General features: G+C 28.2%; 1 protein-coding gene across 2 annotated transcripts in view; it reads left to right on the top strand.

Moving 5' to 3' along the window:
* LOC113378001 (beta-arrestin-1) overlaps positions 1-12,073 on the top strand; it is a gene marked incomplete at its 3' end in the record, with an annotated part of 290,018 nt that overhangs the window by 201,609 nt on the left and 76,336 nt on the right.

A 12,073-nucleotide genomic window follows, 5' to 3' on the forward strand; every position in this document is an offset into this window, starting at 1 on the left:
TGATTAAACAATTTTATTAAAGTTAAAATTGTTTAAATTGTTTCCATTCACAAATTTTTGTTTGGTACTTTTAATAATATATTAATTGATTGAAAATATTTTGTAATTTTTTTGTGTCCAACTTCTTGGTCGTAATTTTTTCGATCAAGTTTAACTCCAATTTTAAACTATATAGAATGCATATTCATTTACTCGTATTTAATCTATTATGCTAATAAGAAAATGCATAATTAAGCATTCGCGTTGATTTTTAAGATCTTGTTTTGACTGAATTTGAATTTACTTTTCGAAGGACCATATGTAAAACACTTAATTGATAACTGTATATATTTATTTTGTATTAATAACAAGTTATAAGTGTATTTACAATAACTTTAATACTGTTTTTGATTACGATCTGATTGCTTGATTTATTTGTATAATTTTTTTTGATATAAGGACCAATGATTTTTAAGATCTTGTTTTGGCTGAATTTGAATTTACTTTTCGAAGGACCATATGTAAAACACTTAATTGATAACTGTATATATTTATTTTGTATTAATAACAAGTTATAAGTGTATTTACAATAACTTTAATACTGTTTTTGATTACGATCTGATTACTTGATTTATTTGTATAATTTTTTTTGATATAAGGACCAATGATTTTTAAGATCTTGTTTTGGCTGAATTTGAATTTACTTTTCGAAGGACCATATGTAAAACACTTAATTGATAACTGTATATATTTATTTTGTATTAATAACAAGTTATAAGTGTATTTACAATAACTTTAATACTGTTTTTGATTACGATCTGATTGATTGATTTATTTGTATAATTTTTTGATAGATGATTTTTTGTTTTTCTATTCGCATAACCGCCTGCTTTGATCGGCGCGAACACGCGTAATGAACTGAGAAAGTCGTTAACATATCTAACTATTGCCTCATAAATATAATATATAATAATCTAGTTCATATTCTAATTGTAAGTGTTATCAGTACTTGTTTATTACAAAGATTCACATTTCAAACCGCCCACGAAGATATTTCTTTAATTAATGATGGGAGGGAATCTGACTATTGCGAGATGTTACGGAGCATATGGTTTAATCTTCACATACTCTAAGGACGGTTGTGACATGCATAAAAATAGGTTAAACTAGTCGTGCATGGCATTGTGCCTTAAGACAAATGGCTGGAACTTTCTGTACCAAAAATTAAATTTGTTAAAAAATATTCAATTTTTTTTTAAAACATCCTTAAAATAGATTTTTGAAAATTTTAAAATTTTTGAAGAAACGTTTTTTGAAAAATTTTAGTTTTTTTATACTATGTTATATTTTTGAAATTTTGAACTTTTTTAAAGCAATCGCGATGCGTTAGCTGCGTAGAAACGCACACACACATACATTCATTTTTTAAGATATGCCAAAATATTCAGAAACTTTTGAAACGTAAAGATATATAAAAAATTTCATTTTCGATTTTTTTGCTATTTCTATAACTTACCCTACGGCAAGGGCGAGCAACCTTTTTAACCCACGGGCCAATTTATATATATACTTGCTGAGCCGGCGAACGTTTAGTCATAGGAAATATTTTTAGAAAATCATTAGTATTTATTACAAATGACTAACTAATTCTGAATGCATAAAGGTGTATGGTATATAAATGAAAGGGGCAGCTAACAGAAATTACATTGATAACACAGGCCAACAAAGAAAATGGCGCAAACGATTTTAATTCTGTTTTTATGTATATTTGGGGCTGGTCTCCCCTAATGCAGTGCCCATTATTAGGGATATTTCAATACAAAACATATGAGATCCGTATTTTGAAGTGAAAATGGATATTACTACTGTACATCAGGGTGTCCGAAGCACGAGATTGAATAGACTCTAATAGTTGACATAGTGCTAAATATAACCATATAAATATATGGTACGTCCATATAAATGTATGGATGCTGATCAATATATGCGTTGATCCTAAATTTTCGATTGTGGTTTTGATACATGATACAAATTTGAAGATTATATTCAATATATGAGCAGATTGCAGTGTTAGAAGCTAATACCCAAAGCTATAGGGAAAATGTTGTACCATAATCTAATGCTGAATTGCAAAACCATTATTTATATTGACTCTAAGGATGGTCGACGTATCTTATTTTTCTACGTTTATATGAAATACAAGACTTATCTCAACAGTTGATATAGTAAATAACTATTGCGTCGCTCGATTTATTATGTTGATCAAAAGAAATTATATACTGACTATAATCGATGAATATAATCGATGAGATCAAGATATATTTACATTACCCCGCCAAAATCTAGTTGAAATAATTATATCTATTATTCTGCATTATTATTTCATTATTGGAAATTAGAATATACGGCTGTATCTAATATTTATGTAAGAGTTTTTTTTACATGTTTCAAGCGTATCAAAATATTCTTTCATATACCGCGATTATTTCAACTGAATAAAATAAGCATGAAATTGCTTCAAATGATTTCAATTCGGATACTTTTTAGGAAGTCTTTGAGTCTGGATTATGTATGATTTTTTCGATCTTCAGTTTTTTTTACGTGAACGAGGCAAATTGATTTTGACAGCTGTTATTTTGCAATGATGATAAATGAAATATGATGGAGGATTTGAAATCGTAAGCTCTTTACTCGAAAGCTTTTAGGTCACGCTTTTTACACGACTGTATACTTTTTACAACAGTTGAATTATTATTTAAAGAAACACTTACTTCTGACATGAGACAAAACTCATAGCAAATTGATAATTTTCTCGATAAATTCAAACGTATAAAAATACTTCTATATAAAATTACAAAGGTAGGTGAATAAAATTAATTTGAATTTTGCAAATAATAACACAGGACCACAAAATAAAAATGGGCGTGTAGCATATGTTTTCCAATGTAGTTTTCACCGCTGAACACGAATCTTAAGTCAAAATTGAAGAAAAAAATAAAAAAAAACTACAAAATTTTCAATCTAGTAATTCTTCTGCATGATACTTAAAATCTTGCAATTTTTTGTGGTTTTCTGGCTTTTTCTACCTACCTAAATGACTTTTGAGTATTCACTTAAATGATCTTTTACATCAGTATTTAGTCAACACATTTTCAGATATTCAAATTGCAAAGATGGTTGCAGATTACCCAGGGGCAATGCGGAGTAAATATGTTTGCTAATTACTGCTAAATTATACAAAAAACTTCAAAAGATCATTTAATTGAAACTTAATAGTCATTTGAGGTAAAAAGGGCCAGGAAACGATAGGCATTATAAGATTTTGATTATTATCAGAAGGATTACTAGATCGGAGATTTTGTCATTATTATTTTTTTTTTCAATTTTTTGTCATTTGACCTCTAATTTTGACTTTAGATTCGTATTCAAAAACTACATTGGAAAACATATGCCACACATTCAATACCTTATTTATTTTGTTGACCAATAGTCAAAAATGACTGAACAATGGCTAAAAAGCTTTTGAAGTTTCCATATTTAATGAGTTTATTTGAAGCCTTCTTGTGAAGACTTATCTAAAAAAAAAAACTGTTATTTTATGAAACTGACAATGAGATTTTCGATGATAATTGCTAATTCCAAATTTTTATGCTTTTTGTATACATTTTATTGATTACTTGTCGTAAGGTAAATTATTCAAATCGCAAAAAGTTAAATATGACCTTTATATTTTTACTATGACCAAGCAATTCTTGAGGAAAAATAGATACTTGTATACAGTATATATGTACACATGTAAGGTAAATTATTCAAATCGCAAAAAGTTAAATATGGTCTTTATATTTTTACTATGACCAAGCAATTCTTGAGGAAAAATAGATACTTGTGTACAGTATATATGTACGTATGTAGTTTTATTTGTATAGATCTGCCACGTTTTTCGGAGAACGACTATATGTGTTGTAATCCGCTTTGAATCGTTCAAAAAGAATTCAATTCGTATTGGCAATGCGATGATCCTATTGACTTTTGGTAGAAACAGCTTCATGAATAAATAATTTACATTCGTATATTGAATTAACAGTATTTGGTACAAAATTTAATAACGCACTTAAAGGTGTCGATATGTGAAAATTCGCAAAATTTATTTATAAATTTTGTATTTCATATACACCAAACCCACTATTTGAGTGAAACTTAAAATTTATAGTCAGCACTTTGAAAGCTTGAACTTCTGAAAAAGCTGAGCTGGCGGGAGTTCAAGCGTTCAAACTATTACACATAAAATTTGAATCTGAAAGTAATAATAAAACATAATTTTAAGTATTATATTAGAACTTCTAGCTTTTATATTGTTTTTATAAATTTGCATTCTCATATTTTGGCATTTCCAGTGTGTTCAATATTTACAGAAATTAAGAGAAGGTAGATTTAAATTATTAGTTACAATGGCAACTTATTTGTATATACTATCTTCATAAGTTCTCATCGGCTTTCGTGTAGTAAGTTTCGTACTATTTGCATGTGGATTTCAAGTCTTAATCTGTATGATAATACTAATAGTTGCTTATAAAGCGAGAAGTTTCTGCTATTTGTATTATTATTAACCACTAGTAGTTACTTTTTGAATATCACTTCAACTTTTTGACTAATGATTACTGCGCGACAAAATTGGCACTTTTATTTCTTTCTTGAACTTATTTTTTAAATCCTCTTAGAATTGCACCCTGATTTAGTTTTTTAGTTTTAGAAGACAATCAGTCATTTCGACTATGATTATTGCAGTTTTACGAATAGATAAGAGTTTTATCTGCTGTTTTTAGTATGGTTTCCACTCTAAGAGTTGTGTGCATAATTCGGGTAGTTTTTGCTACATCTGTGGTTAATATATTTTCGACAAATACCGGAAACCTATGTCAAACTGCGTAACCACATCGCATTTGAATCACTTTAAAATTGAATTGCGCAATAAAGATAAAAAGCTTAGTATGTTTACGTTATTATCCAGAAGAAAAAAGAAATTATATAATTTTAATACTTCCGTATTAAAATTTTTATTTAGAAAAAATCTCAGAATTACCACGACGGTTGTGCAGAAAATGGAAACTCGCTTTTTGCATCCGATTGGCATGATTCAAAAAGCATTCAATTCGTAATGATGGGGAAAAGTGGTGATTAGTTTTTGGCCAAGGCAGGTTCAGCCGTTTCAGAGATACGGAGTCAAATGTGCAAAAAATGGCAGTTTTTGAAAGAACTAAGCAGCCGATTTGAATGATTCAAAAAAGTTTCTGCTTGTGTCAACAAAACGATTGCTCTTGGGAAAAGAAAAAAAATTCAAAATATATATTGTTTTTAAATCAAAAATAATTCGGATCTTAATTCTAATTCTAGCTAAAGTTTTAAAGCTCACTTATATACTTCAAATAAATAATTTCAACTTTGCATTTCAGTTTATATAATAATAATGGTTGTCAAATATCTCCCTTCCGCTTTTTTGCTTTTGGTTTATAATACAAAAAGGCGGAAGGGAGATATTTGACAACCTTATATAATTTTTATAAATATTAGACAATGCCCTTCATTTTAAATTCGATTGATTAAGTTTTGTTTATTTACTTTTCTGTAAACATGCATAAGTTACAGTATGAATTCATAATAATCTATTTGAAAACACAATATTTCTTGAATACTTCATTACGGTACGGGAAGTTTCAAGAATTAAGGCACGATGCCACACACCACTAGTTTAAAGTCTCTTTTTATTTGTATCTATCAAAAAAACAAAAAACGCAAGTTTTCCATTATTTAAATATCATTTTGCCAGTTTCAAGTTAATTGAGATTTAAAATGTTTATATGTTTCTGCTGACATTGAATTCATCGCAATCCTTTCATCCGTTTGGCCTCTCCACGTGTATCGCTCTGGAAGCTGCACGTTGAACAGACAATCTGATATGATATTATGTTTTTATATAAATCCCCTACATAATCCGGTTTCTTCATTTATTCAGAGCGATATTAAGAGGATTAGGAGTAAGACATGTAATTAAAATTATATATCACATAAAAGGGAGAAGTTATCAGCAAGTAAACGCTTGATTACTCGCCCTGATTCCTGGTACCTATGTGTTGCACGTCGACGCAAAAGCTGGCTCGTCACAGGATTAATATGATACATTTTATATCTAAAAGAGCTACTTAATCGCATAGTCATAGATGATTCCGATGAGAATTTGTGCTTTTCATAGAAATGTGTCTTATCGGCAGAGATTGCTACGATATGACTAAATCTTTATTGGTGATTAAAATGGTTTTTATAATCTTATTTTATTATGTTCTATATGATTTTTATTAAACACAATGTAAGAGCTCTACATGATTTTGTTCTAATTAGCATGGTTTTATTCGATTGGTATTTTAATAATAGTTTGAAGTATACTTGGGCATTCGTAGTGCTTAGATAAGAGCTTTGGCCTTGCAACCAAAGGAGTTGACTGACAGAAACAGAGGGTTCGAGTTGCATGAAGCAGTAGCCAGGTAGTCTGTTTTTAACTGAAAATAGCCAATTTTTGTTTTTATATGATAATAGCCTTCCTTCCATGAATATATCACATCACACAGTATGCAATGTAACGTATGTACATAGCCATTATATTGCCTTTTAATAAAACCTCATGAAACCTCGACTTTGATTGCTGTTTAAATTTTTATTTATTTATTTGAACATTCATCTACATGTTTTCTATATGCTGTTGTGACGTACAGTTTTTATCTTACTGTTTTTATATTGTAACCCTATGGTTGACCATTCTCTCTCTGATGAGGTTATATTAGATATATTTTTAACAGTGATATATGAATATGGATGTTTTCGAATTTTCGTGCTCCCAGGGGCTCAAATGCTTCCAAATTGATAAAACAAAATTCTTTGAAAGTTTTAGTTCCTAATATTAACTTTAAGATAGTCTGCGCTCCAGCCAAAGTTTCTTGGTTCTTCTTCCTAAGTAAATACTTTTATTTCATAAAATATATCAAATTTTTGTTGTTACTAACATACTCATTTTATTTATGATCAAAATAGCAAATACAATGTTATTCTCAAAATTTTGATTCACTCGTCGCTGTTATAAAATTCTAAAGAACAAATGGAAATAACCCATGTTATTTCCATAAGAAATTTTCGTTGGAGTTCGGACTATCTTAAAGTTAATATTAAGAGCTTAAACTTTCTGGGAATTTTTTCTTATCATTTTGAAAGTATTTGAGCCCCTGGGAGCAAAAAAATCGCAAAAACCATATTGAGGACCATCCTAATCAATATATTGCATCAATATACTGGAAGACTATTTTCAATTAAAAGCATATTTGAGATTCATAACCTCAAGTAAAAATCTGATTTCTCTACTGTTTGTTATCAAGCTGTTCAAAGTGGGCATGGATGCTAAAACCAGTGGTTGCTAATACACGTTGGATAAGCTATATATGAGTATTGTATGGTTTATTATCCTTGTAATAATTTTAGTGGGATTATGCAACCAAACCCACAACGTATGGAAGTAACTCCTGGAATCCGGCTATGAAATTCTAAGCTTTGTCGAGTTCTCGATTATTGTACTTGAGGCACTTGATTTGCAAATATTGGCGAATTACGTCATGAGAGATATCAAATACATTTTCAACCCTTTGTCATAAGGGTGTATTGTTATAAACGCAACTGTTACCAAATGCCTGATATTTTAGTAGTAATGTAGCAAACGAGCAGCATAAATATCTTCACATACTCGTAACACAATCGGGATATAGAGTATATTATATAATATATTATTATTACTGATAATAGGATTCTGTTTCGAAAATGATCTTTCATGTTTGCAGTATTTTATAAGAAAAATTCAAATTTAAATTACGGAACTTGTTGACAATCAATCAGCAAATGGAAGCTTATGAACTCGTATAAGTGAAATAAACAAAATAATGTGTAACGTATAGCTAATTTAAAAGTATAAGATAAATAACACAGTTGTATACCAGTCACATTCTACTTCAATCGTGATGTGAATATTTTTGAATATCTTTGATTAAAAATATTTTAAATTTTAATTTTTTCCTTGGCTTGAAAATTCAGATGAATTTTCCAAATTATACGAATTGTTTTCTTAGTGTCTTTTATTTAAACTTTAAAGTACCAAATTTTGCGAAAAATATAATATTGCGTTTTTAAAATTGGATATTTGTTATAAATGAATTTATCAATTCATTTTTCAAAATTTATTCATGGTTTATCAATATTTGCAGAAACTTTTCAAGTTCTACAAGAATTATGAATATTAGTTCGCTGATAAATAACATTAACATTTTTGAATATTAAATTTTGAATATTCTTAAATGATTCATATAAAAACTCAGATAAATTGTATGTGCAAATATTAGATTTTGGACATAAAATGTCATTTTTTCACTTTATTTAAAATCTCCTAATAGCACATGTAGGTATATTAAAAACAATCATCAATATGTATGCTAATAGTTTTCTATATGCTCTTCTATATTGTAATAGTAACACATAAAATTAAATAATTAAGTTAATTTTTTTTTTCTGAAACCTTGATTCGACTTGATCATGAATTAAGGCTGAACGTAGTAACCAATTAGTATTTAAAAAAGTTTAAGAGATTTCTTATTTATTATGTAACTCTATTTTATTTCAAATTTTTAGTTGTAATCACTTGTCTAGTAAATCCATGATTTCACATATACACATACAGATAACGATATATATATATATATATATATATATATATATATATATATATTTAAACTATTAATTGCTGGTTATACAATTTGAATTGGTAGCACACTGTTTTAATCATTGAGGTTATCTGAAATTCTATGAGCACACAATACTGCATACATTGTATTATTATTTGATTAATATGCAAATGTGGTTTGCTGCATTTATTAAAGATAAACAGCTTATGGAATCATAATTAATAAAATCTATCTTATTGTTTTCACGATTCTATAGGAATGATATACCTATTATATAAGTCTCCTAATACTATTCACGATATTGTATGAAATATTATACAATAGCACAAATCATTTTGTTCACCTAAAATAATCGATAATATTAAATCAATACTAGATTGTAACAATTACAATATAATGTTGGCTCCCATTAGTTAGATATTTCAATGTTGAAAGAGTATTGATACTGATCCAGTGAAAATTTGCTTTTCAAGATATTTTTTTATTTGGGTTAGATTTATATAAATTCTTTTCATTTGAATTTCTCGAGCTTTTTTACAAATTACTAAAATTGAAAATATGGTTTAGATATCATATATGATTAAGACCATTCGGCAGACAAAGTCGTTTACCAAATTTAATTATCGAATTTTAGTTAGTAAATTAAAAAACGAACAATTGTTGCTGGAGTTGCTATTTATGAAATTGTTCTTTTTTTGCTAGAAAGGTTAACCACTTTATCACAATTGTCTTGTATAGGTAAAAAAAATAAAGTGTTTATATGAATATATAGCAAAAAATGTATAAAGTTTGTCTTAAATTAATTATATAATTATTTATATATTCACCTTAATCATCTGTAAGACACCGTTGCGCATTAGAATATTTTTCTGACGTAGAAATCGTGTCTCTGAAGAAAAACTCGTTGGGGTCGCAGCTTATTCATTTATCTATAGCTTAAATATGTTTTCAAACAATGTACCTACTAGAATCTTTAACCCTATTATTTTAATGTTGAATAAATTATAGACAGTATTTTATTGAAAAATATGAGTATTTAATATTACGACTATGATGGCATTATTGATTTTTTTACTATAACATTTTTACTATAACTATAATTTTTTTTAATTTTTTACTATATTATTTTGTTCATTTTATTTATTCACGAATAATGAAAATAAAAACGTATATTTAAAATTAAATAAAAGTATGAGTAACAAAAACAATGAACACAAAAGTCGGATAATAAATAAAATAATCACAAAAAATTATAAAACATGGAATAAACAATATGTATGGAATGTGATTTATATGTAGGTACTATTTTGTTTTATACAGTGAAAACTTATGTTCATGGGAAATGGAGAGCATACAATATACTTCTAATTGGAGAACAAGCTTGTTTAGATATTTAACATCGTAATAAGTGTAGAATTGACAAAGACAATACGATATTTTTGAATAGCTGAACTAAATTTCACTAGCTAGTCAAGAAAATATTCATTAAAACAAAACACCTAATTAAGGAGCTATCTAACGATATTAAAATAATTTTTTGCTTCGATTTTATAAACTGTTATAAGTAAAAAAAATCACACTTGGGGTTATTTGAAACAAATCTTTGGAGCTAGTTGTAACATATAAGAATCTTTTATAGATGCAAATGTGGTCAAATGTAAATTGTGTTACAGGAGACTATATCTTTTGTCTGTTTTGTGATATTATAGTTTGCGTATAGAAACAAGTCGATTTCTTTAAAAATAAGTAAAAATAAATTATCATATTATCATAAAATTATCACGTTACAAGTAGTCTCAAACACAAGTTAAGTTGTAACACTGCGCTTTTTTTAGAAAATGATTAATTGTGAAATAATAAGCAACAGTTATGGGATTATTTTTACTTGATTCGGTAGAGGAATAGTTAGTGCACCTATCCATCTTTGTAGATCTCAAGAACTATTAATTTGAAAAAAAACTGTTACAATCAGCTCCTAGCTCCCCTGCATATCTTCATTACTTATATTACTTAGTGCGGATAAAGGCTGCTTTTTGTTCTATTCTACTTTGGCAATCGTTTGATGTTAAAGCATCGGGTAATTAACGCTCACATTTTATGTCAAACGAAATAGAAAAGTAACTAGAAATAGAGCAGTTAGAATTCCTATGTGCATGGCATATACTATCTTGTAAATCGCTGTGAGATACAGGAAATTTTAATCAGTTCAAAGGTGAACAAATATGCTTTGTATCTTCATAGGGGTTGCTCATATTATTTGCGCTATTAATAATGATCAACATCTTCAAACTGGAAGTGGAAGTTAATATGCTAAAAATTATAATTAATCTATAATAACCCGGTGACTTGCAAATTTTAGAGCATTTACAATTATAAATTGCAAAAACTTAGTTTTTTCTTTACTTGGCACGATCAGACGATTTTTGTACTGATTTCTTATGTTGGCCCAACAACACTTAATTTCATATATGTATAATGGGTTTCACAGAATACTTTCTACTATATAACATAGTACGGTTGTGCCACTATTTTTTTATCAGCAATAATTTTGTAAAATTACCAGTTAGCTGGGAGAAAAGTAAATTAAATGGTAATTTGAACATTTGTCTACATCGGAATACTGAAATACTGTCCTTAAATATACGATGGATTAATTATAAGATTATATAAGAAATCCGAGGGACTCTTAATGTTAAACTTGCAGCAAAATAACAAACAAGCTGATCTATCTGTTTATCTAACAGTTATTATTTTGCTTTAAAAACAATTCGGTCTACAGATCATGTTAATGTAGGGCGCTGACTCGATGCAACAATGGAAACTTGTTCGAGAAAACATACTTTATATTTCTCTTTTTGGATCCTGTCTGAAAATCTGTATAGTTTAGCTGTCCCTAAACTGTGCCCAGCCTCTACTTGCTAATTTTATGGCATTTTAAAAATATTTCATTATGTTTTTGAAAATGTAATGTTTTTGTGCATAAATATGAATTCCAAATGTAACGAATTAGCGTTTCTAAATTTTATTAATATACTGAAGGCTATTTTGGCATATTGGTAAAAAAAAAACACTCGGATAGAATAGACTCGCAGCCTATTCTTCCAAACTTCAATTAATTTAACAATTAACAGGCGGCATCGGAGTCGAAAGGGTTAGACCACTGCTCATAGGCCTATACTATTTTAAAGTTTTCTTTGACTATCAACTCTATTTAGTTTTATAACCATGCAAAGTTTCACTAAAACCTCAGAAGATAAACCTGAGGTACTTTTTGTAAGTTTGTTTATTTTAAATCGATTTGGCTTAAAGCTTTATAAGATTTTAGC

Source organism: Ctenocephalides felis, unplaced genomic scaffold (genome assembly GCF_003426905.1).
Source record: "Ctenocephalides felis isolate EL2017-DRISC unplaced genomic scaffold, ASM342690v1 CF-g0.4_SCAFFOLD_01886, whole genome shotgun sequence".
In the NCBI taxonomy this organism is placed as follows: domain Eukaryota; kingdom Metazoa; phylum Arthropoda; class Insecta; order Siphonaptera; family Pulicidae; genus Ctenocephalides; species Ctenocephalides felis.